The following is a 27,953-nucleotide window of genomic DNA, read 5'->3' as shown; positions in this document are numbered from 1 at the left end:
CTGTCTTTCAGTGTTAAAGTGAGACACAGTATCTGGCACATAGTAGGCATCTCATGAATGTTTATTGACTGAAATGAGAGTATTCATCAAATGTTTTACAAACATTAAAGCATCCAATAAATGTCATTTATTATTTTACCCATAGCCAGGTTCTCTGGACTCTTCCAGAGATGAGCTAAGGTACAATAAATACACCCTTTTTCATAGCAGCTGCATGACTGGAGCTTGACATAAGCCCTAGCATGCGTCATTCAAATTTATCAGATTGACTCAGTGCCTACAACATGAGGTTCTGTAATAGGAACTTTGGATGGCACAAAGATGAATAAGACATAAGTGAATACTACCAAAATGGCCATCGTCCAAGGGAGCACCGGAGAGAATCTCCTTTCTGGGAACCCTACAGCTTTCCTCCCCCTTCATGCTAGGGACAGAGTGTTGCTAGAGCTTTCCTGGCCCCCCGGCCAAAGTGTGACAGAATTCTATTGTGCCCATCTATTTACACTACAAATATGTGCTACTCAAAGCAAGAGGTTCTCTGCGTGACAATAGCCCTTTATCAAGGTAAAAGTGAGGTGAGGCAAAAAGCCTGGCATATAGACAGCCTTCCAAGGCATGGGTACCCCAGCTACCTCCTGAGGCTGTGATGAAAATGAAATGAGATCCCAAAGATTGAAAGATTTTGAAAAAAACATAAAGCCATCTACACAGTCCCCTTCTAGGTACCTGAACCCCTTGAAATGACTTTGCAGATACTTTATGATATCACATGTATAACCCATATCAAATTGTTTACTGTCTTGGGAAGTGGGGGAGGTAGAAGGGAAGGAGGAAGAGAATTTGGAATTAAAATTTTTAGAAAACTAATGTTAAATTTGTTTTTTAATGTAATTGGAAAAAATAAATTATTGAAAGAAAAAAATTACTATGCATATACTTTGCAGTTACTTATTTGTATTGGCCCAATTACAAGCCAACTCACAATAGGAAATCAGGATAAAATCCAAGATTAATAGAGGGCAGTGGGATTACAGGAGAATCTTCTGCAGTGAAGATAGATTCTGCTCTACTCCTCCCTTCCCCCCCCCCCACAGTAACTCTTATTCATTAATAAAATAGCTTCAATAATACCTACATTTGCAAACCATAATGGCACTATATAAGTGTAAGTTTAACCCAGAGGTTTCAGGTAGAAGATATTTATATATATATATATATATATATATATATATATGTATGTATGTAAGTTATTAAAAGGGGCTGTCCAGTTCCTAAGTGATAGTAAATGTGTTTGGAATTTTTAGATGGACCTCAGAGAAAATCTAGACTCATTGCTGTGAGGAAACTAAGTCCCAGAGCAGAGACTGGATGTGTCTGCTAATTCAGAGCCCATGCATAGGTTCTAGTTCTGCTGCCTTTAATGATCCCCAGCCTGCGAGGTCCCTGTCCTTGTGTGTCTGTCATCTCTTCTACTGAGTAGTAAGAAGGCTCAAAATCTAGCCCTTTGAGGCTGCTCACTATATGTGTTTGATGAGTGCAAATGGGTTAAAGTTCAGCTAATATACAGACCGACACTTATTTCACATAATGTTTGTAGAGAGACTGAAAAAAAGAGATGAGGGTCCCACTTTAACTGAAGACGATAGAGAAGTGATTCGTTTTCCCATTTTAATAGAATTGGCTTACTTCTTGTGTGAATCCTCAAAAAACACTCATTAAGAAGAGAGATGCATTCACCTTCAGGTTTGGAGCTGATCAAAGCTTCCTTTGATCTGTTTCTTTCTTTTTCATTATTTTGACATACTGTTCAGAAGATTTTGGCTTTAGAGCTAAAAAGCACATCAGAAACCAACAAGTCAAACCCCTCAATTGATAGATGAGGAAACTGAGGCCCCAGGAAGTTAAATCAATCAAGAAATATTTATAAAAAATAATCTAGGAATGGGTTGTGAATGATAATACATGGATAACCCAGTGGAATTGCTTGTTGGCTTCAGGAGGGGGAAGGGAAAAGGGGAGGGAAAGAACATGAATCATGTAACCATGGAAAAATACTTTAAAAGAAATAAACAATTTTTTAAAAAAGGAAATTTTTATTAAATATCCACTACATGGCAGGCACTGGGATAAGTACTGGGGTTATATAAAAAGGCAAAAGAAGCATTCCCTTCTTTTAAGGAACTTACAGTCTTTTTTTTAACCCCTTATTTTCTGTCAGAGAATCAATACTAAGTATTGGGTTCCAAGGGAGAAGAGGTAAGGACTAGGCAATGGGGATTAAGTGCTTGCCTGGGGTCACACAGCTAAGAAACTGTCTGAAGGCAGCCACAACCTCCCATCTCTCATAGGCTCTCTATCCACTGAGCTACCTAGCTATTCCTGGAGTTTATAATCTAATGAAAGAGACAACATGCAAACATATACAAAGCAAACTATATATAGGATAAATCAGAAATAATTAGTCAAGAGAAGTAATTGGAATTAAGAGTGGTTGGAAAAAGTTGCCTACAAAATGGGATTCTAGTTGGGATTTAAAGGAAGCCAGGTTGATCAGTTGTCTGAGCAAAGCAGAGCATTCCAGGCATCAGGGACAACCAGAGAGAATGTCTAGTACCTAGAGAGGGAGTGTCTTATTGGTAGATACCAGTGTCACTGGATGGAAGAGTGCCTGTAGGGTAGTAAGGTATAAGAAGACTGGAAGGGTGAGAAGGGACTAGACTATGAAGGGCTTTGAATGGCAAACAGAACACTTTGTTTATCACTGTCCATATTCAGAGGAAGAACTGTGGGAGTAGAAACACAGAAGAAAAACAACTGCTGGATCACATGGGTGGAGGGTGATATGATTGGGAATGTAGATTCTAAATGATAATCCTAGTGCAAACATCAACTACATGGAAATAGGTTCTGATCAAGGACACATGTAATACGCAGTGGAATTGCACATAAGCCACAGGAAGGGGGGGGGGAAGAATATGATTCTTGTAACTGTAAACCTCAAATTTCCTTAGACTTATAAATGTTGGAAATTTCACCATTGGGATATTTCATACTTGGAAAATTTCTTACTGATAGTCTATTGGAATGGGAACTCCATTGGCATGGGAGGTTCCTTCTCTTCCCTTCTTAAGATTACTTTAGGACAGAAACCCTTTGCTGAACAATGGAAAGGACTTTGACCTATGCTTAAGCATAGAACAGGAATTTCTTTGAGTCTTGATTGATTTAGAATTGATACAATGGAGATACTTGGAATAAATCTCCACCCTATTCAGTCCTAATAGGATTGAGTAAGGGCTGCAGCCTAGATCAAAATTTAATTATTCCAATCTCTACCATACTCAAGTTAACAGGATTTAGAAAGGGCTGTAGCAAAGGAGTATAGATTTAATCATTGGAAAATATGACCTTCAACAGACATGTGCAAAAAGCCAGAAACCTCTGGGCGGTCCTGGGTTAAGCGAGAGCCTCCATTGACAGGGAAATTGATGAAGAGTGATTGGTAGATGTGAGGACTGAGGGGAGGCAACTTGGATGGTTTCCTTAAAGATAGGAGGAGGATTGAGTTTTTGGGTCGGTGTGGTTCCTGGACTCTGAGGAAGCTTGCTCTGAAGGAAGCTGAAGGTGGGGGCCTCTGAGACTGTTTCTCCATTTTGGACACGTGAGTAATAGGGACTGATCTCTTTTCTTTGCCCCAGCTATCTAAGGGCTTGGGCCTTTTGGCCCAGCCTAAACAGAAGGGGTATTTAAGCCCTATTCCCTTCTCTCCCCTTTCTCTCTCTATATATATATCTCTAATTCCTTTCTTGCTCCTATTGTAATTAAACTCCAAAAAAGGCTGACGGCTGACTTGAGTTTTTCATTTAGGAATTACATAGCTGATTCCTTGGCGACCTTAAATTAATATATATCAGTCTTTTAAAGTGATTCCCTTGTAACATTGTGGCTGACCACACGGGAGTCTAAAGAATCCTCTCAATAAAACTTTTTCCTTGCCTTTTTACTATACTGTTTCACCACTTAGTCCTTTTTTAAAAAAAAAAAAAAAAACTTGGCTTAAAGACACAGCTGCTAGAACACGTGAGTATAAAAAACTTTTTCTCTTTTCTCCTTAAGTTAAATTGGAATCAGCAGTTTTTTCTTTTTCTTCCCTTTAATCTTAAGGGACAGCTGGGTAGCTCAGCGGATTGAGAGCCAGCCCTAGAGGCAGAAGGTCCTGGGTTCAAATCGGACCTCAGATACTTCCCAGCTGTGTGACTCTGATAGACAGAAAACAGCTGTTTTTAAATCTCAGCAACAGGACTCTAAAGTCCTGGCTGGAAGAACTGTTTCTAAATATCCTTTCCCTTAAGGAACAACTTCCTGGAAAAAAAAAAAAACCCTGTGGAAAGTTTGTTGCTTTGCCCTGCTCCCCACGTGTTTTGTGAAATTACAAAATATACATATAAAAATGAGTACTACATTCTTTGACAATTATATGGCAGCTGAAGAAGTAGGGGCATTGAGGAATGAAGGATACCTCCAAATTTTTATATTAATAGGTACTGTCATTTTTGTACTCCTCAATACTATATTTAGAGATGAAAAAATAAAAAATATTGAGGATAAAATAAAACAAAATGAGGATAAAATAAAACAAAATGAGGATAAAATAAAACAAAATGAGGATAAAATAGAAAATATTGAGGATAAAATAGAAAATGTTGAGGATAAAATAGAAAAAAATGAGGATAAAATAGAAAATATTGAGGATAAAATAGAAAATATTGAGGATAAAATAGAAAAAATTGAGGATACAATAGAAAAAATTGAGGATACAATAGAAAAAATTGAGGATAAAATAGGAAATATTGAGAATAAAATAGAAAAACTTGAGGATAAAATAGGAAATATTGAGAATAAAATAGGAAATATTGAGGATAAAATGGGAGATATGGAAGATAAAATAGGAAAAATTGAGGAAAAAATGCAAGCCCAATTAGAAGATCTAAAATGTTTCTTACAGGATCAATGGGCAAACACCCACTCTACCAGAAACAGACCTGTTTCTGAACCTTTGAATGAGGAAATTTCCTTCCCTGAAATAGAGATGGAAAACACCTTCCCTATAGCCCAGTTAACAGACTGCTTCTCTCGTGCAGTGCAAATCTTGTCTGAATTTAATCCCCAAAACCCTTCCCCTGCAATCCCAGCTTCTCATGTTCCTTCTCCTACAGAAAACCAAATTCCAATGCAAGGGAGATCTTGTCCTCCTAGAGAAACCTGTCCTTGTCAAACTGACCCACAGGTGCAAAATTCAACTAGAGGCCTGTTTCCTCTAAGAGAAGTACCTGAAATAGGACGAAATGGGGATGTGGTGACTTTAAGACATAGGATACCGTTTACTCCCCAAGAAATAAATGAATTTACACGAAATATCCCCACATATGAACAAGATCCTTTTCTAGTAACAAAAAAGATGGGAGACATATTTTTTCAATATAATCCGTCTTACAAGGACGTTGAGAGCTTACTACAGGCTTTTTTAAGTGAACGTGAAAAAAATAAAATAATTGCTCATGTCAACAAAACCCGGGGGCGTAATGCAGCACATTGGCCATCTCAGGATCCCGAATGGGACTATAATAATCCTGAGGACTATCTACAACTATACCGTTGTAGAGAGGCCATCCTCACGGCCATGAAGGAATGTGCGGACAGTACAGATAAGTGGATGGAACTGGAAAAAATTAAGCAAAAGGAAAACGAAACACCCTCCAGATTTATGGACAGAATTATCGAGTTTGGGGACAGATACTTAGATTGGGACTTAAATAAAGAGAATAGTTTAAGACAAGTTAGAAGAATCTTTGTAAATAATTCATGCAAAGTAATTAAAAATTATTTTAAAACACAATGCCCAAGATGGTCAGATATGGACCTTGAAGAATTGCGAAAAACAGCTATATATGTTTTTAAGGGAAACGAAGAAAAGGAGAAAGAGAATAATGATGACATGGAGGAAATGAAGAAAAAAATGAGATGTGTAATAGATAGGATAACTAAATTAGAAAGTGGGCATGATAATGAACCAACGACAATTGCCCCTCTCCAGAAATCCAATTATCAATCCATTACTTGCCACTTCTGTGAGAAGAAGGGCCACAAAATGATGGAATGTAGAACCTTTCTTAAGATGTTTGGAAGGAATACACAGTTTAATAATGGTTTTAGAAATAATAACTATAGAAATTATGATAATGGTTATAGAAACCAGAATTCTAGAAATTATAATAATGACTATGGAAATAACTATAATGAATATAGAAATAAGAACTTTAGAAACCAGAATTATAGAAATAGGAATTGGGAATTTAATGACAATGCTCAAATTGAAGAAAATTTTAATGATAATACTCAACAATATATGAGAAATGGCGCTCGTCCAAAAATTACTCGAGGTACTAATGACCCTCAGAGAGGTGCCCTTCAGGGGGGTGCCCAAGGAATATCCCAAACACAATGATGGTGCCCGGGGGGGGCTGGGGCACAGGAATCAGAGGATACAACCTTTGATTTCCCAGACCCTGATGTCCTACTACCCGTTGTCCCTATCCACTGCCCTCCCCATACTAATGAACCCCATGTTACCTTAAAAGTGGGTAACACTTATTATGATTGTCTATTAGACACTGGAGCTTCCTGGTCTGTATTAAAGAGAACACCTGATTTACAATGTTATTCTATTGGCTCAGAGAATGTAATGGGAGTATCAGGAATAACCCAAAGAGTTAAAAGACTTCCTCCTAGAATGGTGTCTGTAGGACCCCTAGAGGTACAACACTCCTTCCTTTTGATGCCTGACTCCCCTTTAAATTTGCTGGGGAGGGACCTTCTATGCAAACTCAGAGCCACAATAACCTGCTCCCCAGATGGCTCATTATCATTAGAAGTACCAGAGGAATCTTTAAATTTACTCCCTGTACTTCTCTCGGAAAACCAGGAGGCAAAAGAACCTTCCATTTTTGAAATACCTAAAGATATACCAGAGTCTCTTTGGGCCACATCTTCTTCTGATGTAGGCTTACTTAAATCTGCTGTTCCTGTGCAGATAAAAACTAAATCTAGCCCACCTCCTTCTATCCCTCAGTATCCCCTCTCAAAGGAGGCAATTGAGGGTATTACACCAGTTATTAACTCATTAATAGAACAGGGAATAATAATCCCTTGCAAATCTGAATACAACACGCCCATCCTGCCAATTAAAAAACCAAAAAAAGGACCCGATGGCAAACACATCTATAGATTCGTACAGGATCTAAGGGCAGTGAATAATCACGTTATAAAGAGACACTCCGTAGTTTCTAACATACATACTATTATTTCATCTATTCCTAGCACAGCTACATACTTTACAGTAGTAGACTTGTGTTCAGCTTTCTTTTCCATACCAATACATGAAAACTCCAGGCATATTTTTGCTTTCACCTGGAAGGGCTCACAATATACCTGGTGTCGGCTGCCACAGGGTTATGTCGAAAGTCCGAGCTTATTTGAGCAAATTTTGAGCCAAGACACAGACAATATAACATTTAAAAATAGCAAATTAATCAAATATGTAGATGATCTACTCTTGGCTTCAACAGATGCAGAAACATGTCAAGAAGATAGCAAACACCTTCTTTTGGAATTGCACAAAAGAGGACATAAAATCTCTAAGGATAAAGTTCAATGGTGTCTCCAAAAAGTAGAATATTTGGGATTCATCTTGACTGCGGGTGCTCATTATATTTCTCCAAAACGAATTGAGAACATTCAAAAATTGAGTGCTCCTACCACTAAGAAACAGCTGAGAGCAATTTTAGGAGCAACAGGGTTTTGTAGACAATGGATTCCTTGCTATGGGGAAATCACTAAACCCCTTATAGCATTAACAAAGGATTCGGTTCCTGAACCCCTCAAATTAGAGCCTGAACACTTGTCAGCTCTAACAGATCTGAAAAAGGCTATCATGTCTGCCCCTGCTCTAGGCATCCCAGATTACAACAAGCCATTTACCTTATATGTGCATGAGCGAAGAGGAGTAGCCTCTGGTGTGTTAACTCAGACTTTGGGACCTTCTCAGTGCCCAATTGCTTATTATTCTGCCCAACTAGACCCAGTAGCAGCAGGAGCACCACCATGCCTTAGAGGAGTAGCTGCTACAGCCTTACTAGTAACAAAAACCGTTGATTTAGTATTGGGATGTCCATTAACAATAATGTGCCCACATGAGATTGAAGCATTATTGGTAAAACATAGAACACAGGCATTCTCGGATCAGAGAATTACAAGGTATGAAATAACCTTATTAAATAGTGAAAATATTACCTTGAAACGCTGTTCAACTCTTAACCCTGCCACCTTGCTTCCAGATTTACCCACTTCAGGAGAACCACTACATAACTGTGAAACATTAGTGTCCATGGCAGAAAAGCCTCGAGATAATCTCTTGGACACTCCCTTAGAAAATGCAGATCTGATTTTATTTACCGATGGTTCCTCTTTTATGAGGGATGGCATACGTTACACTGGAGCTGCCGTAGTCTCAGAATTTGCCACTGAATGGTCAGCTTCACTACCTTCTAACATTAGCGCTCAAGGAGCAGAACTCATAGCTCTAAAACAAGCTTGTATAATTGCCAAGGATAAAAAGGCAACAATTTATACGGATTCTAGATATGCTTTCGGCATTTGTCACTCAGTCGGGATGCTATGGCTCCAAAGAGGATTTTTAACCTCAGCTGGAAAATCCATAGCTAATGCAGAAATTATTAATGAAGTTCTTTCTGCTCTCAAACTGCCTAAAGCCCTAGCTGTAGTTCATTGCTCTGCCCATACAGGTGGCTCTGACCCTGTCTCTAGAGGAAATGACCGAGCAGATGCTGCTGCAAAACTAGCAGCCATAGAAGGACCTGGATTAATTTTAACATTAACAACCACTGATAATTTAAATTTATCACTCTCCTATAATGAAAAGGAAGTGGAAAAATGGAAACAAAAATTTAAAGCAAAACAAATTAATGGAGTATGGGTGTCACCTGAAGGAAAACCCCTGCTCCCTAGAAGTTTCTATAACCAAATTTGCCAATCTATTCATAAAAATGGTCATTTTGGCACCCAGGGCATCGTGGACTCTGTCAAGAGAGTATGGATAGCCCCTGGTATAACTACTGTAGCCTCTAAAGTATGTTCAGCCTGTCCTATTTGCCAGGCATATAACCAACATGCATATCGTGGAAAAGCCTTTGGGGGACGTCCTCTGGCTTACACACCTTTTGAACATCTACAGATAGATTTCATTACAATGCCAAAAGCTGGACGTTATAAATTTTGTCTAGTAATTGTAGATCAACTAACCAGATGGCCAGAAGCATTTCCTACGACCCGAGCCACAGCAGATTTTGTTGCAAAGATACTTTTAAAAGAAATTATTCCTCGTTTTGGCCTACCAGCACGTATTGACTCCGATAGAGGGAGTCATTTTACCGATTCTGTCTTAAATCAAATATATTCTTGCTTGGGGATAACTCCAAAATTCCATGTTCCATATCACCCCCAGAGCTCAGGCCAAGTGGAGAGGATGAATAAAGAACTTAAGACTATGATTGGCAAATTATGCACTGAGACCCATTTAAAATGGCCTGAAATTCTCCCTCTGGCCCTATTTTATCTTAGAAGCAGGCCTAGAGGAGACTTACATATTTCACCATTTGAGATGCTTTTTGGACATCCGCCTATACAGGCTAAGCCTTTCTCCCCGGCTTATACATCGCTATTAGGGGGAGATATTACTATTGCTTCCTATATACAGGAGTTACAGCACAAACTACGTGAACTTCATGAATCCGGAGCTGCAGTACAAGCCGGACCATTAGACTTTTCTCTGCATGACCTGAACCCAGGAGATAAAGTTTATATCAAGAATTTCAAGCGAACTGGAGCAACTGAACCTTCATGGGAAGGACCATTCCAAATATTATTAACTACTCCAACATCTATAAAGATTGGAGAAAGAGACTCTTGGATTCACTGCTCACATGTGAAGAAAGCATCTTCTGCTGAGACTGATTGACTCTATCCTATCATATGAATTGTGACTCTATCTTATCATAAGAATTGGAGATAATAATCCATAGACAAATGGATGCTGGTTTTTTTTCTCTCAAGAATATATTGAATTACTGATTTTTTTTCTTATTTTTTCTTATTTCTTTTCTTTTATTTTTTATCAGAATATTTGATTTTTTTCTCATTTTTTGTACTGAAGGTACACATAATTAATATTAATATTTTTTCCCTGCAGTAATACAAGTTAATATATATACTCTTGCTATAATATCAATATATGCCTAAAAGCTTTAAACTATGGGAACCTGCCATTTATTGATAAAATATTATAGGACTGTGATTAATGTTTGTGTCTGATTCCAGGAAAAGGGATAAAAACAAGGAGCACAGACTAAACCTGAATAGTGCCAATAGAGCACACATGAAATATTAAAGTGAGACTCAAGGTTGCGACGCTTAACTTATGTTTAAGTCGTAGGACTTCCTTGTATCTACACTCCTTTTGAAGTACTCAAACAAGTACAAAGCTTGACTATCATGCTGGTTCCCTATATCTCTGAAAAAAAAAAAATCAGACAAGGGAATGACATTTCCCCATCAAAATAGAATTCTAATTCTTTTCTTCTTATATTATGGCAACTTCCTGTAGTCTTGGCTACAAATGGCTAAGTGAAATATTACTGCATTCTGTCCTACATACTTGTGGGATAGAAATTACTTTAAACTGGACCTATACAAGGTCTATTTTGAATTTTTCTTATGTTTTTGATTATTTTTCTATTTTTTTGATAATTGACACATACAACCCCATAACTGAACATTGCATTCTGAGCTAAACTTGATATATTTTTTTTTAAATACTTACTTCAGGGGGGATTGTATTTTAATTTAAAATCTAAGAATTTTTGAATTTTTTTTGTTTGAGATTTTATTTTTATAAAAATCCAAGACTTTTGTTTAAGATTTTACTTTTATAAAAAATTCAAAGATTTTGATTTTGTTCAAGAAAAGATCTTCAAGAAAGAAGCTTGAAACTTTTATATCCAGAGAATGAACTGTTGCAGAAAGATGCCAAAAACCTACACTTCATCAAGAAGATCAAGAATGAACTTTGGATGTGATTGATTGGACTGAACTTTTGATTGAACATTTATTGTAACATTTATGCCAAAAGGGACTGCCCCTAATTTGGCTTTCTGTCAATGCGCCTAGCAAACATTGGTTTTGCTTTCTTTTCTTTTCTATTTCCTCTCTCACTATTCTAATTTCTCCTAGAAAATTGAATATTGTGTATATCTTTAGTTAGAAGTGAATTTAGAACTACAAAATGATTATGTTAAATGATCAATGGGGAGACTAGTCTCCCAATGATCATCAGGGGGGATTGTAAACCTCAAATTTCCTTAGACTTATAAATGTTGGAAATTTCACCATTGGGATATTTCATACTTGGAAAATTTCTTACTGATAGTCTATTGGAATGGGAACTCCATTGGCATGGGAGGTTCCTTCTCTTCCCTTCTTAAGATTACTTTAGGACAGAAACCCTTTGCTGAACAATGGAAAGGACTTTGACCTATGCTTAAGCATAGAACAGGAATTTCTTTGAGTCTTGATTGATTTAGAATTGATACAATGGAGATACTTGGAATAAATCTCCACCCTATTCAGTCCTAATAGGATTGAGTAAGGGCTGCAGCCTAGATCAAAATTTAATTATTCCAATCTCTACCATACTCAAGTTAACAGGATTTAGAAAGGGCTGTAGCAAAGGAGTATAGATTTAATCATTGGAAAATATGACCTTCAACAGACATGTGCAAAAAGCCAGAAACCTCTGGGCGGTCCTGGGTTAAGCGAGAGCCTCCATTGACAGGGAAATTGATGAAGAGTGATTGGTAGATGTGAGGACTGAGGGGAGGCAACTTGGATGGTTTCCTTAAAGATAGGAGGAGGATTGAGTTTTTGGGTCGGTGTGGTTCCTGGACTCTGAGGAAGCTTGCTCTGAAGGAAGCTGAAGGTGGGGGCCTCTGAGACTGTTTCTCCATTTTGGACACGTGAGTAATAGGGACTGATCTCTTTTCTTTGCCCCAGCTATCTAAGGGCTTGGGCCTTTTGGCCCAGCCTAAACAGAAGGGGTATTTAAGCCCTATTCCCTTCTCTCCCCTTTCTCTCTCTATATATATATCTCTAATTCCTTTCTTGCTCCTATTGTAATTAAACTCCAAAAAAGGCTGACGGCTGACTTGAGTTTTTCATTTAGGAATTACATAGCTGATTCCTTGGCGACCTTAAATTAATATATATCAGTCTTTTAAAGTGATTCCCTTGTAACATAACCAAGGAATAATGTTCTAAATTGACTAATTAAATAAAATTTTCAAAAAAAAAACTTTGTTTTTGATCTGACTTTCTTGAGGTCTCATTTGAGGTTACAAGTATGATAAGTGGAAGTTGGACCCAGTTCCTCTGACTCCAAAGTCAGTGCTCCTTCTACTGTGCTTTGACAATAGGATCAGAAAATTGGCATCACAGGAAATGTTGATGGACTTATCAGAAATAATGACTACTCTAATATTTCGAGGACCTCTGATTTCTTGATGAGGATAATCCCTCCCCTCTCTCTGTAACTTCCTAGATGCTCTTTCAGCATTATAGTGAACAACAACAAAAATTCCTCACCCTAAATTCTACCAATTGATGAGCCTTTCTATATTTAGCTGGGGTGCTCCTCAGACAAGACAACTACAATCCATCAACTAGGCAACAACACAGTGATGTTGCATCATTATAATATGAGGGTGACTGTGCTCTGGAAATCTTTGCCAATACAATACAAGCTCCTACCAAAAAGGATATCCTTCAAGCATGGGCCCAAGAATGATTCAAAGGAATAGCTAATTAAGAATTCTAGAATCTCTGAGGTTTAGAGGCTCTCTAGAATTCATTAAGCCTCTGCTTCTCCAGGATTTAATTTAAACTATACCATATGGAAAGGTTTAATGGTCACCAGGGAAAGAAGTTCCACATCCTTCTTTAGTAACTCATTTTTATTACTATGATGCACAATAGTGCATGATACTTTGCAAGGTTTTATTGGAAGGCAAGGAGGTACTACTGTGTCTCTCTATTAGCAAAAAGAAGTATAAAAATTTGGTGAAAAAATGCAAAAGTGAGGAAGAAAGTATGTAAGTTCTATGAGAGAAGAGATCATTTGCATCTTTCTTTATATATCCCCTTTGCCTGGCATAGAATAGGCTTTTGAACTGAATTGAACTTAAAGAAGATGCTATCATTTTCTTATGGTCAGACCCTGGTTTAGCCTTCTTCTACCCCCCCTAAATCCTGCCCCTTTACATATCCTGGACTCTCAGTTCTTCAAAATCCACAACCTCCATGATCCCAGCCCCTCAGCCCTGTTTAGCAGTATTCACCCCCATTTCAATTTGCCCAAAATGCCAGAATGCCTAGTTACAGATCTGTAAATTATTCTAATTACCATCCTCTGTTGGACCCTGCATTTGCCCAACCTCCCTAGTGCTCAAGTAGTGACTCTGATTGGCCTACAGGTCCTTTGGTGAAGCTTCCCTTCTGGTTTTTAGCCTCAGTCTTCTACAACCCATAAGAAGATGATTAGTACTACTAACAGAACCTGAGTAGTGAAAGAAGCCCCACTTCATCATCCTACTTATATTTATTATTTACTTCTTTAGAAGATAATTTTGTTCCTCCAATTATTGGATGTATCTCTATTTTTTTTTTAATTTTTGGTGGCAAAGAATTGGAAACTAAGGAGATGGCCATCAATTGGGGAATGACTGAACAAGTTGTGGCATATGGTTGCAATGAATACTAATGTGCTATAAGAAATAAGAGATAATGAGCTGGATGATTTCAGAAAAACCTGGATAGATTCACAAGAACTGATGAAGAGTGAAGCGAACAGAATCAGAAGAACATTGTACACACAGTACTATATCAACAGTACTGTACAATGAACAACTGCGAAAGACTTAGATATTCATAGCAATTCAATGATCCAAGACAATCCCAAAAGACTTATGATTTTAAAATGTTTTCGGCATCCAAAGAAAGAACTGATAGCATCTAAATGCAGACAGAAGCATCCTATAGTTTACTTTCTTCATTTTTTAATTATTGTTTTGTTACTGTTTATTTATTGAGTCTCTCTATCTCACCCAGGCTGAAAATGCAGTGACTATTCATGAGGTCAATCCCACTGCTGATCAGCAGGCAAACTTTGCTCTGCTGTTTCCAACCTGGACTGGTTTGTCTTTCCACGGGTAGCCTGATATACCCTCCCCCAATTCCTGGTGAGACTGGATTTAATGAATACAGTCAATTGGTTTTAGTTCTAATGCAGCTCAAAATCCCTGAGCTCAAGAGATTCACCAGCCCTAGTTTCCCTAGTTATAGCTATTATACTCATGTGCCACCATACTCAATAAAAAGTTTTTGATAAATCATTTTATTTCCTTCAAGTTCTTATATTTTTACTTTTGATAAAATTTAATTTTCCTATTTTTAAAGGTTAATTATTTATTCTATTAATTCTTAATTGTTCATAATTTTATTCCTCCTTTGAATTTAAATAATTTTTCTTTTAATTTGCATTAATATTTTTAGTTGAGGATTTTTACATGAAGTCATTTGAGGTTTGTAAATTGGATGCCTTATTTATTGATCTTTTCCTTCTTCTACAGATTAAAGTATTTAAAGATATGAATTCTCCCTTAGAACTGCCTTAGCTACATCCCATATATTTTTGGCAAATTGTCTCATTATTATCATTTTCTTTGATTAAATTTTCTATTTTTTGTATAATTTGTTCTTTGATCTCAAATTACTTTTTAATTCTTATTTTAAATGTTATTTATTGAATATCATTTTTATTGCCATATAATCAGTAAATGACATTTAGTATCCATGTTTTCTACATTTTTAGTGAGGTCCATCTGTTACAATACATGATCAATTTTTGTAAAAGTGTCATGTACAGCTGAGTATATAACTTCCATTTTATTCAGGAATTACTAGAGATCTGTTATCTCTCATTTTTCCAAAGAGTTCTTTTCAGGGTTTTTTTTAACATTATTTTATTTGGTCATTTCCAAACATTATTCACTGGAAACAAAGATAATTTTCTTTTCCTCCCCCCCCCCCCCACCCTTCCCTCTCTCATAGTTGATGCACAATTCCACTGGTTATCACATGTGTTCCTGTTTCTAACTCATTTCCATGTTGTTGGTATTTGCATTAGAGTTTTCATTTAGAGTCTCTCCTCAGTCCTATCACCTCCACCCCAGTAGTCAGGCAGTTGCTTTTCCTCGTTGTTTTTACTCCCACAGTTTATCCTCTGCTTGTGGATAGTACTTTTTAGATCCCTGCAGATTGTTCAGGGACATTTCATTGACACCAATGGAGAAGTCCACTACCTTCAATTGTACCACAGTGTATCAGTCTCTGTGTATAATGATTTCCTGGTTCTGCTCCTTTTGCTCTGCATCACTTCCTGGAGGTTGTTCCAGTCTCCATGGAATTCCTCTACTTTATTATTCCTTTGAGCACAATAGTATTCCATCACCAACATATACCACAATTTGTTCAGCCATTCCCCAATCAGGGGGCATCCCCTCGTTTTCCAATTTTTGGCTACGACAAAGATCACAGCTATGAATATTCTTGTACAAGTCTTTTTCCTTATTATCTCTTTGGGGTACAAACCCAGCAGTGCTATAGCTGGATCAAAGGGCAGACAGTCTTTCATCACCCTTTGGGCATAGTTCCAAATTGCCCTCCAGAATGGTTGGATCAATTCACAACTCCACCAGCAATGAATTAGTGTCCCTACTTTGCCACATCCCCTCCAGCATTCATTACTTTCCATAGCTGTCATGTTAGCCAATCTGCTAGGTGTGAGGTGATACCTCAGAGTTGTTTTGATTTGCATCTCTCTGATTATAAGAGATGTAGAGCACTTTTTCATGTGCTTATTAATAGTTTTGATTTCTTTGGCTGAGAACTGCTTGTTCATGTCCCTTGCCCATTTATCAATTGGAGAATGGCTTGATTTTTTTGTACAATTGATTTAGTTCTTTGTATATTTGAGTAATTAAACCTTTGTCAGAGGTTTTTATGAAGATTGTTTCCCAATTTGTTGATTCTCTTCTGATTTTAGTTACATTGGTTTTGTTTGTATAAAAACTTTTTAATTTGATGTATTCCGGATTATTTATTTTGCATTTTGTAACTCTTTCTAAGTCTTGCTTGGTTTTGAAGTCTTTCCCTTCCCAAAGGTCTGACATGTGTACTATTCTGTGTTTGCCTAATTTTCTTATAGTTTCCTTCTTTATGTTCAAGTCATTCACCCATTTTGAATTTATCTTGGTGTAGGGTGTGAGGTGTTGATCTAAACCTAATCTTTCCCACACTGTCATCCAATTTTCCCAGCAGTTTTTATGAAATAGTGGATTTTTGTCCCCAAAGCTGGGATCTTTGGGTTTCTCATATACTGTCTTGCTGAGGTCACTTATACCGAGTCTATTTCACTGATCCTCCTTTCTGTCTCTTAGCCAATACCAGATTGCTTTGGTGACCGTTGCTTTATAATATAGTCTGAGATCTGGGACTGCAAGGTCCCCTTCCTTTGTATTTTTTTTCATTATTTCCCTGGATATCCTTGATCTTTTGTTCTTCCAAATGAACTTTGTAATGTTTTTTTCTAAATCAGTAAAAAAAAAATTTGGAAGTTCCATGGGTATGGCACTAAATAGATAGATGAGTTTGGGTAGGATGGTCATTTTTATTATACTGGCTTGTCCTACCCATGAGCAGTTAATGTTTTTCCAATTGTTCAAGTCTAGTTTTAGTTGTGTGGAGAGTGTTTTGTAGTTGTGTTCATATAGTTCCTCTGTTTGTCTCAGGAAATAGATTCCTAAGTATTTTATTTTGTCTAAGGTCATTTTGAATGGGATTTCTCTTTCTAGTTCATGCTGCTGAGCTGTGTTGGAATTATATAGAAATGCTGGTGACTTATGTGGGTTTATTTTGTATCCTGCAACTTTGCTAAAGTTGTTGATTATTTCGATTAGCTTTTTGGTTGATTCCCTAGGATTCTTTAAGTAAATCATCATATAATCCGCAAAGAGTGGCAGCTTGGTCTCCTCATTGCCTATTTTAATACCTTCAATTTCTTTTTCTTCTCTAATTGCTACTGCTAATGTTTCTAGTACAATATTAAATAATAAAGGTGATAATGGGCATCCTTGTTTGACTCCTGATCTTAATGGGAATGGATTTAGTTTATCCCCATTGCAGATGATATTAGTTGATGGTTTTAGATATATACTGTTTATGATTTTTAGGAACGGCCCTTCTATTCCTATGCTTTCCAGTGTTTTTAATAGGAATGGGTGTTGTATTTTATCAAAGGCTTTTTCTGCATCTATTGAAATAATCATGTGATTTTTGTTGGTTTGCTTGTTGATGTGGTCAATTATGTGGATGGTTTTCCTAATATTGAACCAGCCCTGCATCCCTGGTATGAATCCTATTTGATCATGGTGAATGATCCTTCTGATCACTTGCTGGAGTCTTTTTGCTAGTATCCTATTTAAGATTTTTGCATCTATATTTTTTAAGGAGATTGGTCTATAATTTTCTTTCTCTGTTTTTGGCCTGCCTGGCTTTGGAATTAGTACCATGTTTGTGTCATAAAAGGAATTTGGTAGAACTCCCTCTTTGCTTATTATGTCAAATAGTTTGTATAGTATTGGAGTTAGCTGTTCTTTGAATGTTTGATAGAATTCACTGGTGAATCCATCAGGCCTTGGGGATTTTTTCTTAGGAAGTTCTTTGATGGTCTGTTGGATTTCTTTTTCTGATATGGGATTATTTAAGAAATCTATTTCTTCTTTTGTTAGTCTAGGCAATTTATATTTTTGTAAATATTCATCCATATCACCTAGGTTGGTATATTTATTGCCATATAGTTGGGCAAAGTAGTTTTTAATGATTGCTTTAATTTGCTCTTCATTGGAGGTGAGATCCCCCTTTTCATCCTTGATGCTGTTAATTTGCCTTTCTTCTTTCCTTTTTTTAATTAGATTGACCAGTACTTTGTCTATTTTGTCTGTTTTTTCAAAGTACCAGCTTCTAGTCTTGTTTATTAGCTCAATAGTTCTATCACTTTCAGTTTTATTAATTTCTCCCTTAATTTTTAGGATCTCTAGTTTGGTTTTCTTCTGGGGGGTTTTAATTTGTTCATTCTCAAGTTTTTTGATTTGCATTTCCAATTCCTTGATCTCTGTCCTCCCTAATTTGTTAATATATGCACTCAGGGATATGAATTTTCCTCTAAGTACTGCCTTGGCTGCATCCCATAAGGTTTGAAAGGATGTCTCACCATTGTCATTTTCCTCAATGAAATTATTAATTGTTTCTATGATTTCCTCTCTAACCGATTTTGGAGTATCATATTATTTAATTTCCAATTAATTTTTGATTTGGCTCTCCATGTACCCTTACCAATCAATATTTTTATTGCCTTGTGATCTTAAAAGGCTGCATTTATTATTTCTGCTTTTCTGCATTTGAGTGCCATGTTTCTATGACCTAGTGTATGATCTATTTTTGTGAATGTGCCATATGGTGCTGAAAAGAAGGTGTATTCCTTTTTATCCCTATTTATTTTTCTCCATATGTCTATTAACTCTAATTTTTCTAAGATTTCATTCACCTCTTTTACCTCTTTCTTGTTTATTTTCTTGTTTGATTTATCTAAATTTGATAGTGGTTGGTTCAAGTCTCCCACTAATATGGTTTTACTGTCTATTTCCTCCTTTAATTTTCCTAGTTTCTCCATTAAAAATTTGGGTGCTATATTATTTGGTGCATACATGTTGATTAGTGATATTTCCTCATTGTCTATACTCCCTTTTAACAGAATATATGTACCTTCCCTATCCCTTTTGATCAGGTCTATTTGTGCTTTGGCTTTGTCAGATATCATGATTGCAACTCCTGCCTTCTTTCTATCAGTTGAGGCCCAAAAGGTCTTACTCCAACCTTTAATTCTAACCTTGTGAGTATCGACCCACCTCATATGTGTTTCTTGAAGACAACAGATGGTAGGGTTTGGGGTTCTAATCCAATCTGCTATTTGTCTACATTTTATGGGTGAGTTCATCCCATTCACATTCAAAGTTATGATTGTCACTTGTGGATTTGCTGGCATTTTGATATCTTCCCCTAGTTCTGACTTTTCTTCTTTAGCTATATCCTTTTGAACCAGTGATTTACTTTGGGTCAGTCTCCCTAGTCCCCTCCCTTGAGATGCTTCCCTTTCTAGCCCCTCCCTTTTTATGCTCCCTTCCCATCCCCCTCTCCTTCCCTTCCCTCACTTTTTATACTGCCTCCTCCCTCCCCCTCCTTAATTTTCCTTTCTTTCTTGCCCTGTTGGATAAGATAGAATTCAGGATCCCACTGGATCTAGATGTTCTTCCCTCTCAGATTTGATTTCACTGAGAGTAAGGTTTAAGTAATTCCACTTCACGCTCTCTTCCTCTCCTTCTCATATGAGAGTTCTTCCTTCCCCTTCCCATGTGTATCTTTATATGGGAAAGATTATTCTATTAAGTCCCCCCCATTTCTTGAAGTAAATCTTAGTATTATCTGTGGTTCCCCCCCCCTCCCTTTTCCTTTCTTTGCCCCCACTTTCCCCAAATCTTCTTAATTCCCCAATCTTTCCCTATGCATGTTTCTTCTAACTATTCTTATGATGCATACAATTTTTGAGAGTTACACAAAACATTTTCCCCACATATTAATATATATAATTTGATGTTAATGTAGTCCTTATAGAAGAGAGTTTGACTTAAAGAAAAAGATAAGCTTTATCTCCTTTTCCCTTTCTTTCATATTTACCTTTTCATGTTTCTCTTGCTTTCTGTGCTTGGATATCAAATTTTCCACTAAGTTCTGGTCTTTTCTTAGCAAATGCTTGGAAATCTTCTATTTTGTTGAATGCCCATACTTTCCCCTGGAAGTATATAGTCAGTTTTGCTGGGTAGTTGATTCTTGGTTGGAGACCCAGCTCTTTTCCCTTTCTAAATATCATGTTCCATGCTTTGCGGTCTCTTAGTGTGTTAGCCAAGTCATGTGTGATCCTTATGGGAGCCCCCTATATCTGAAGCTCCTCTTCTTGGCTTCTTGTAGGATTTTCTCCTTTTTTTAGAAGCTCTTGAATTTGGCAATTACATTCCTGGGGGTTGTCTTTTGGGGATTTAGTATAGAGGGTGTTCTATGAACCCTTTCTATTTCTATTTTGCCCCCTTGCTCTAGAACATGTGGGCAATTTTCTTCAATAATCTCCTGTAGAATAACATCTAGGTTATTGTTTATCTCTGGTTTTTCTGGGAGACCAATAATTCAGAGGTTGTCTCTTCTTCCTCTGTTTTCCAAGTCTGTGACCTTTTCAGTGAGATATTTTATGTTTTCTTCTAATTCATTAATTTTTTGGCTTTGCTTTATTGATTCTTGCTGTTTTACGATCTCACTTTCTTCAGGTTGCTTAATTCTAGCCATTAGGGACTGGTTTTGCTTTTCAGTTTTGTCTTCCCTTCTATTGGATGCTTCCCACTCTTTCTCCAATTGTGCAGTCTTATCTATCAGACTGCTGATCTCTTTCTCCCATTTTTCTTTCCAGAAGGTTTCCATCTTTTGGGTAAGCTCCAGTTTGAGATCTTCCAGAGCTTGTTGATAATTTCCATTTTGGGAGGCATGTTCTGATTTTTTTTGGATTTCATTCTCATTCTCTTCTTTTCCTTGGGTACTCCCACCATAAAAGTTTTCAATAGTCACCTTTTTCCCTTTCTTCCTGGAGGCTTGATTTTGGGCCATGTGATCCATCCCTTTGGTGGTTTTATTCCACTTTCTCTTTTGGTCTGGGGTCTGGGTGATGTGGGCGGGTTTTCTGTGAATTTAGGTTGCCTTGGACTAGTTCTTCCCAGCCTCTGAGGTTTCTTAGAGCACTGGGCCCCTGATCACAGCCAAACTGTACATATGTTCAGCTCCACCCAGATAATCAGCACATGGTCTGCCCCTGGTGTTTAGCTCTGCCCAGATACTCAGCACAACCACCCCGAGTACAGCTCCGCGGCCCCCATGCTCAGCACAGGATTCTTCCTTGAAACTACCCTGAGATGTTGTTACCTGGTAGCCCTCAGATCCCAAGGACCCTGGAGTGCCCCCCCAGACAGAGATGGTCCCCACTCACTCGCTGTCCCAGTGAGCGCTCCAGTAGCTCACTCTGGTTTGGTGGGGGAGGAAGGGCGGCTCAGTTCACATTTCTGTGCAAGCTTTTCCTCCTTCTTATTATAGTGTGGAAATGTTCAAACCCCACGTACCTTCGCCTCTTTGGGGTACTGGGGAGTCCTTCTGTTCCTCCAAAGGTGATTTTTATGCTCCTTTGATGTAGTCTACTTTGTTCGGTGCCCGGTAGAGGAAGCGTGTGGCGTCTAGATTGCAGCCATGTTTACCTGGAAGTCCTCTCTGTTCAGGTTTTTAACTTTATTCTTGCTTATATTTTAGGTTGGATTTGCCTAGGTCCAAAAAAGGGCACAGCAGCTCAGTGGCACAGTGGATATAGCACTGAGCCTAAAATGAGGAAGACAGCTTCCTGCCTCTTACTAGTTTTATGACCATGAGTAAGCCACTTAACTCTGTTGCCTTGGGTTCACTTTTGTAAAATGAGCTGGAGAAAGAAGTGGAAAATCACTCTAATATCTTTACCAAGAAAACTCCAAATGGAATCACAAAAAGTTGGACATTCCTCAAATGACTGAACAACAAAAGGATATTGTTTTACCGTCTACTGTGTTATGGGGATGCAGATGTGTACCCCTGGGGTTCAGGTAGGATACCCTTTGCAAGAATGCAAGACTCCAAAACTTAGCTTAAAAACAAAAAGAGAAATGTATTAATATAGGAAGTAACGTCGAGAATGGCCAGGAGGATAGCAAGGTGGAACAGCAAGATGGGGAACAGTTCCTTGGGAGGACAACATGAATGGAAAAGCTGTCCCCCAGATGACATCAATTCTGGGGATTTTATACTTTTTACAACAGAAAATGTTAGTCACTCAGGCATGAGGTGGGGTGATCATACTGGGGTCTGCCTGGGGACATAAAGATTCCTTAGTTTTAGGGAACAAACAGATGTCTGATAGCATCGAAGTGTAGCCTGGAGGTGCATCTTTCTGTCCATCTTAAATCTAGAAGACAATCAAAGGAAGATAGTCATCTCAGGACCCTAGAGGGGTCATTGGGTGTTTTTAGGCTCAGAGTCACCAGGATGCACCAAGGGAGCAAGGGAGTTTCCCTGATAATAGTTTGCCTGGGTTTCTGGGGGTACAGTGCCCATGTCATATTGCTCTCTACAATTTGATTAATTTCTTCAAGTAAGATCATGATTCATTATCTGCAGCACCTATTACCATATTGTGCTTCTCTGCTTATTTTTTTCATCTTTTTTTATACTTACTGTAACCATATATGAAATCATGAGTCTATCCCTGACCTTTTACTTCATTCCAAGAAAAAAAAAATGGATTTTGCTCCTGCCTCTCATTTTAACTCTATTTGAATCTTTTTGGAAGCATTTCTTGTAAACAGTACATTGTTGGATTCAGTTTTCTCATCCATTCTGTTATCTTCTTCCATTTAATGGATGAATTCCATTGATATTCAGTTCTGTGATTGTTACAAATGTATAAATACATTTCCCTCCATCTTGTCCTCTTGTACTTTTCTCTTCTCTTTATTCCCATCTCCTTTGTAAATAAAAAGGGGGAGAAGCAAAAGAATTTGTCTAATAAGTGATACAGACTGTTTTCTCTCTGTTATAATTCTTTTCATCTCCTTATTCCCATGGTTACATCGAGCCATTATAATGAAAATGTCTTACTCAGAGTTGTGCCAATCAAACTCTCAAAAGACTATTTTATAGAACTAAAAAATAATAACAAATTTCATATGGAGAAATAAAATGTCAAAAATATCAAAGATAACCAAGAAAAAAATGGGAAATAAAAATGTCTCTCAATACCAAATCTTAAATCATTAAGGATTAGTGAAAAGCAAATTAAAGTAACTTTGAGTTTTCTCTTCATACCTATCAGACAAGGAAAAGTGACAAAAGAGAAAAATATCAAAGTTTAGAGGGGTTTGGATACTAGATACTCTAGTACACTATTGTGAATTGATCCTACCATTCTGGAAAACAATTTGGAATTTGCCCAGAAAATTACCAAACAATACCTATCCTTTGACCCAGTTATGCTATTAGAAGACCTATGCCCACGGAAATCAAAGAAAGAGAAAAAGGATCATATAAACAAAAATATTTAATATCAATTCTTTTTGTGGGAGTCAAAAACTGGAACTAAGGATCTCTCTTCCTATTGGGGAATTACTAAACCAATTGTGGTATATGAATGTAATGGAATGTCATTGTGCCAATCGGCAGACCCTTATGAACAGATGCAGAACAAAGTGAGCAGAACTAGAAGAGTTTATACAATGGTAACAATTTTACAGAAAAAAACATTGAAAGATTTGGTACTCTACTCAATACAATGATAAACCACAAGTTCAAAAGAATGAAGATGAAATGCCACTCACCTGACAAAGAGATGATGAATTTAAAATATGGAAAGAGTCATATTTTTTGGACATGGCTAATATTGCCAGATTATGACAAAATGTATTTAGGAATTTATTTTCTGAAATTTTTGTATTTTCTTAATGGAGATAGGAAGGAAGGAAGGAAAGGGATTGGGAAGGTCATATTAATTTTTTAAAATAGCTGTTACTTGAAATTTTAACGTAAGATCAATGGGCAAGTCATTATTTACCACAATTTCTTCATCTGTAAAATGGGGATAATAATAGCACCTACCTTTCCAGGTTGTTGTGAGAATTAAATGAGATTATAATTGTAAAATGCTTAACATAGTGCCTGGCACATAGTAAGTGCTATATAAATATTGGCCTTATCATTATTATTAGTTATAATGGTAAAAATAGTGGATAGGAAGCTGACAAAAAAGTCAGGAGGCTTTTGAGTCCTGCCTCTGATTCATACTTTGTAATTCTGGGCACATTACTTGACCTTTCAGGCTTCCAAGAAACTCTGAGACTATAAATGGTGGAGTAGTTACCAATCACCATTGGTAGAGAGAGTTGCATCCTAACAGAGAGGTCCCTCCATGGGTAAAAATTAAAATATATATATATATATATACATACATATATGTATGTATATATATAAAACAACCTTCCTTGGACCCTACAACTTTGCATAAGGCTTCCCTGGTGTGCCTGCTCCTCTCTTGTACTAAAGAAAGTCTCCTCTACTACCCTTCTTGCTCCCAGTAGAGGCCCAGAAAACAGGGAGCTCTGCTATCTGATAGGGATGACACTGTTAATTATTTGCAGTGTATCACAATTACCAGAACACTTGTGCTAAATAACTCAGCTGCTGATAGACTTGGGTCCATGTAACTGCCAGAAATTGCTCCCTTTTCTCCCGGTAAGTGTCAGATTGTATCCTGGCTTGGTTACCAAACAAGGAGTATATTTGCTAGGATCTCTGTCAAGAAATCACTTGCCTCTTGCCAACACCTGTGAGGTTTTGTTTTTCAACACCCCCTCTACCATGGTTACCATTGTATTCAGCCTCCATGAAAAGACCCAAAGAGCCCACACCAATTTCAAAACTGTGTATTTTTCATGATATCATAGATCTAAAGCTAGAAGGTCCTCAGAAGTCCTCTAGACCAACTCCTCATTTTATCAATGAGGACTAGGGAAGGACTAGGGAAGTAGTGACTTACCCAGGGTCATATAGGAAAAGAACATCAGAGAAGGATTTCAAGCTGAGTCCTTTTAGTTCCTGGACAAGTTCTCTTACCACTGTTCCATGCTAATTAGGGTAAGAGTTCTTAACCTTTTATATGTCACGGACACCTCTGGCAGACTAGTGAAGCCTATGAAGCCCTCTGCATCATAATTTAAAGAAATGGTAGGTTTCATTTAGAGATGATTGTAAATCAAGATTTTCTTTTTCCCCATTCAAGATCATGGATCCCCTGAAACCTCTCCAATCTTAAGAGAAGAAGATGGGCTCCCATTTCACTTCAAAGTCTCAAGTAAGTTCATACTAATTTTTTACAGAGGGGTATTGGTTATTGCTATATATGAGGAGAGAGACAATGAGGATCTTTCCTCCAAGATTTAAACCCTTGGTTTCTTCACGAGCAAAACAAGGAGGTTGGATAAAATGCTGTCTTAGATCCCTTTCAGCTCTCATAATCTCCTTGTCTATAATATCAAAGAGAATCTAGAGAGATTGTAAATAAGTGACCTTTTGTTCTAATGTGCTCTCGGAGGAGCTGGGAACATACATTCAGCTGTTACAAGGGAAGGAGGAGCACCTTATTTTTAAACTACAAACTTGCCTTTGTTTAATCAACAACTCAGAGCCTTCCTCCAATTACTTCTCAAGTTATATTTCAGGAACCCTTATTAAATTATATTAGTATTTAAAGGTCTTCATATTGGTGGGGCCTGGCTCTCCAATCTTCTCAGAATCAGCCTAGTACCTAATTTCTCCTTGTTGGTAATTTATTTGATATGTAATGTTAAACAGTGACTCCTTTATGTGACATTGCAGTTTACCAAGAATTTTTCCTCCTCATCAGTGACCCCTTTTAGGAAGGAAATAGAAATATCATCATCTTCATTTATTATCATTCTGATGGGCTCAGTTGAAAGGTGAAGAGATTTGCTCACAGTCACACAAACAGTAAACGGTACAGGCAGTATTCACACGTAGGTCTTCAGACAGACCCTTGACCATATGTCGCCCTGGTCATCATCCTGCCAAGCCTCCACATTTTTTTCCTCTTTTTGTCTTTCTACCTGAAGGAATGGAGGGGATTAGGACAGTAAGTGGTTAATTGTGGGAACTGATCAAATCATACAGACTCCATCTCAGTTCTGGAACTATCTTGGTTTCTTTTCTTTTTTTAAAAAAATATTTTACTTTACCAATTGCACATAATAACAATTTTCCACATAAGTTTTCTGAAGTTATAAGATCCAAATCCAAAGAGATGGTAAACAATTTGGTCTAGTTTATATGTGAATTATCATGCAAAACCTATTTCCATATTGTTTGTTGTTGTAAGAGAATATTCCTATAAAATCAAAACCCCAGTAACTTAGTTCCTTTTCTTTTCAGTTAGGGACCTCATCCAAATGCTGCCTGTAAGAGAATTTTATTCAATTGGAGGAATGAGGAGAAAACCTTATTGTATTGTTTGAACCGATCCCTGTGTGACTGGGAAGCTGGACCACCTGTACCTGCTATTAGAGGCCCTTATTCAAGGACCTATAACATGTTGACCAAAAATGCAGTCAGATACTAAATCTGATGTAAGGCTTTTTCTCATAATTGTACATCTCAAATAACTTATATATTTTATCTGAAAACCACCCCCATATCTCCCAAAATGGAATAAATTAATCAGGCTAATAATTCTTTTTTGGAGCAGGATTAGTGGTAGGACCAAATGAAATAAGTATATGAAAAGTATTTTGTGAATCATGAAGTAGCATATAAATGGAAGCTATTTGTTTGTATTATGGGGAAGGCTTCACAGAATAAGTCCCATTTCAGTTGGGTTTTAAAAGAATAGAATTGGAAAGGGAAGATAAAGTGCTATATCTGGCCCTCTGAAAAGGCAAGGTATACCCTAATCATAGAAGAATAATGGAAGGCAAATCTTGGAAAGAAGAGAATTTCACTGTTTGACCTCAGTGATAGTAACAGGCAGAGATGGGTCATAAACTGGCAGAGCATGGGATCCACATAGGCCAGCTGGCAACCACCCATTCTTCTACCCTCAACCCCAAATCATTGCCTTGTTGGGTAAAAAGGAGGACAGTAGAAAGGAATGAAGATCTTGTACTCTAGGGATGGCTCCAGCTACAGACTTCACCCCAGAGATAAACTCCGCTGATCATCCCTCAGTGGAGCCTAGTGGTCAAGGGGGAGTCTCCAGTAAGAGATTTTGAATGGTTCAGCTCAATCATTCCATGACCACTCCTGGAAAAGCTGCTGAGGCTCCGGCACCACTAAAGGTGGAATGTCTCTGACAAAATGATCCATCATCACATGAGCCAGGAATGGCGTTGTCACAGTTGTTGTGGAAACCTGACCTTTGGATTTCCTGATTACATGCAGCTGAATTCTTCACCATATTCATCCCCTCTTCCCCCCAGCATGATGGCAGTGTGGTCACATTCCTACCTACTGCATGTTAATCTTTAACTTAGCCCTGCTCATCTCCTCTCCTTTCATTGTGAGTTATGTGTCAAGGGAAAAGACATACCAGGCATTACAAGGGACAGGATGGTCCAAAACAGCTACTTCCACTGGGATAGGAGCTAGACTATGGGCAGAAACTGAACATTTAACAACCTTCTCCTTAATCAATAACCAGTTGATGGTGTATCTGACTTGCTACAAGTAGGGACCTCCAAACAGCAAACAGGATCCCTACTTGTTTAATCTTCAAATTTGAGTGGTAACATGGAGAGTAAAAAGAACATGGAATTTTAAGCCAGAAGACTTGGATTTGAATCCCAAATCTGCTTCTTCCTAGCTGTGACTGTGAGCTAGTCGAGGGGAACTTATGGTCTAATGAACCTGACAGGTTAGTGAACCTTGAGTTCACTCCTCTGGACCTCATTTCTCATTTGTAAAATGAGAAGCTATAG

The 27,953-nt window shown here is 37.6% G+C and overlaps 1 long non-coding RNA gene across 1 annotated transcript; it reads left to right on the top strand.

Moving 5' to 3' along the window:
- The first annotated feature begins 24,881 nt into the window (after positions 1-24,881).
- Positions 24,882-27,678, top strand: LOC103102029 (uncharacterized). The gene is made up of 3 exons (XR_001630137.2): positions 24,882-25,101; positions 25,247-25,318; positions 26,413-27,678. It is a non-coding gene; the product is annotated as an uncharacterized LOC103102029 (long non-coding RNA).
- Positions 27,679-27,953: the final 275 nt, after the last annotated feature.

The sequence above is a fragment of the Monodelphis domestica genome, chromosome 4, assembly GCF_027887165.1.
Source record: "Monodelphis domestica isolate mMonDom1 chromosome 4, mMonDom1.pri, whole genome shotgun sequence".
NCBI lineage: Eukaryota > Metazoa > Chordata > Mammalia > Didelphimorphia > Didelphidae > Monodelphis > Monodelphis domestica.
Note: the sequence above shows the minus strand (reverse complement) of the source record. Positions and strands in the feature narration are given on the sequence as shown.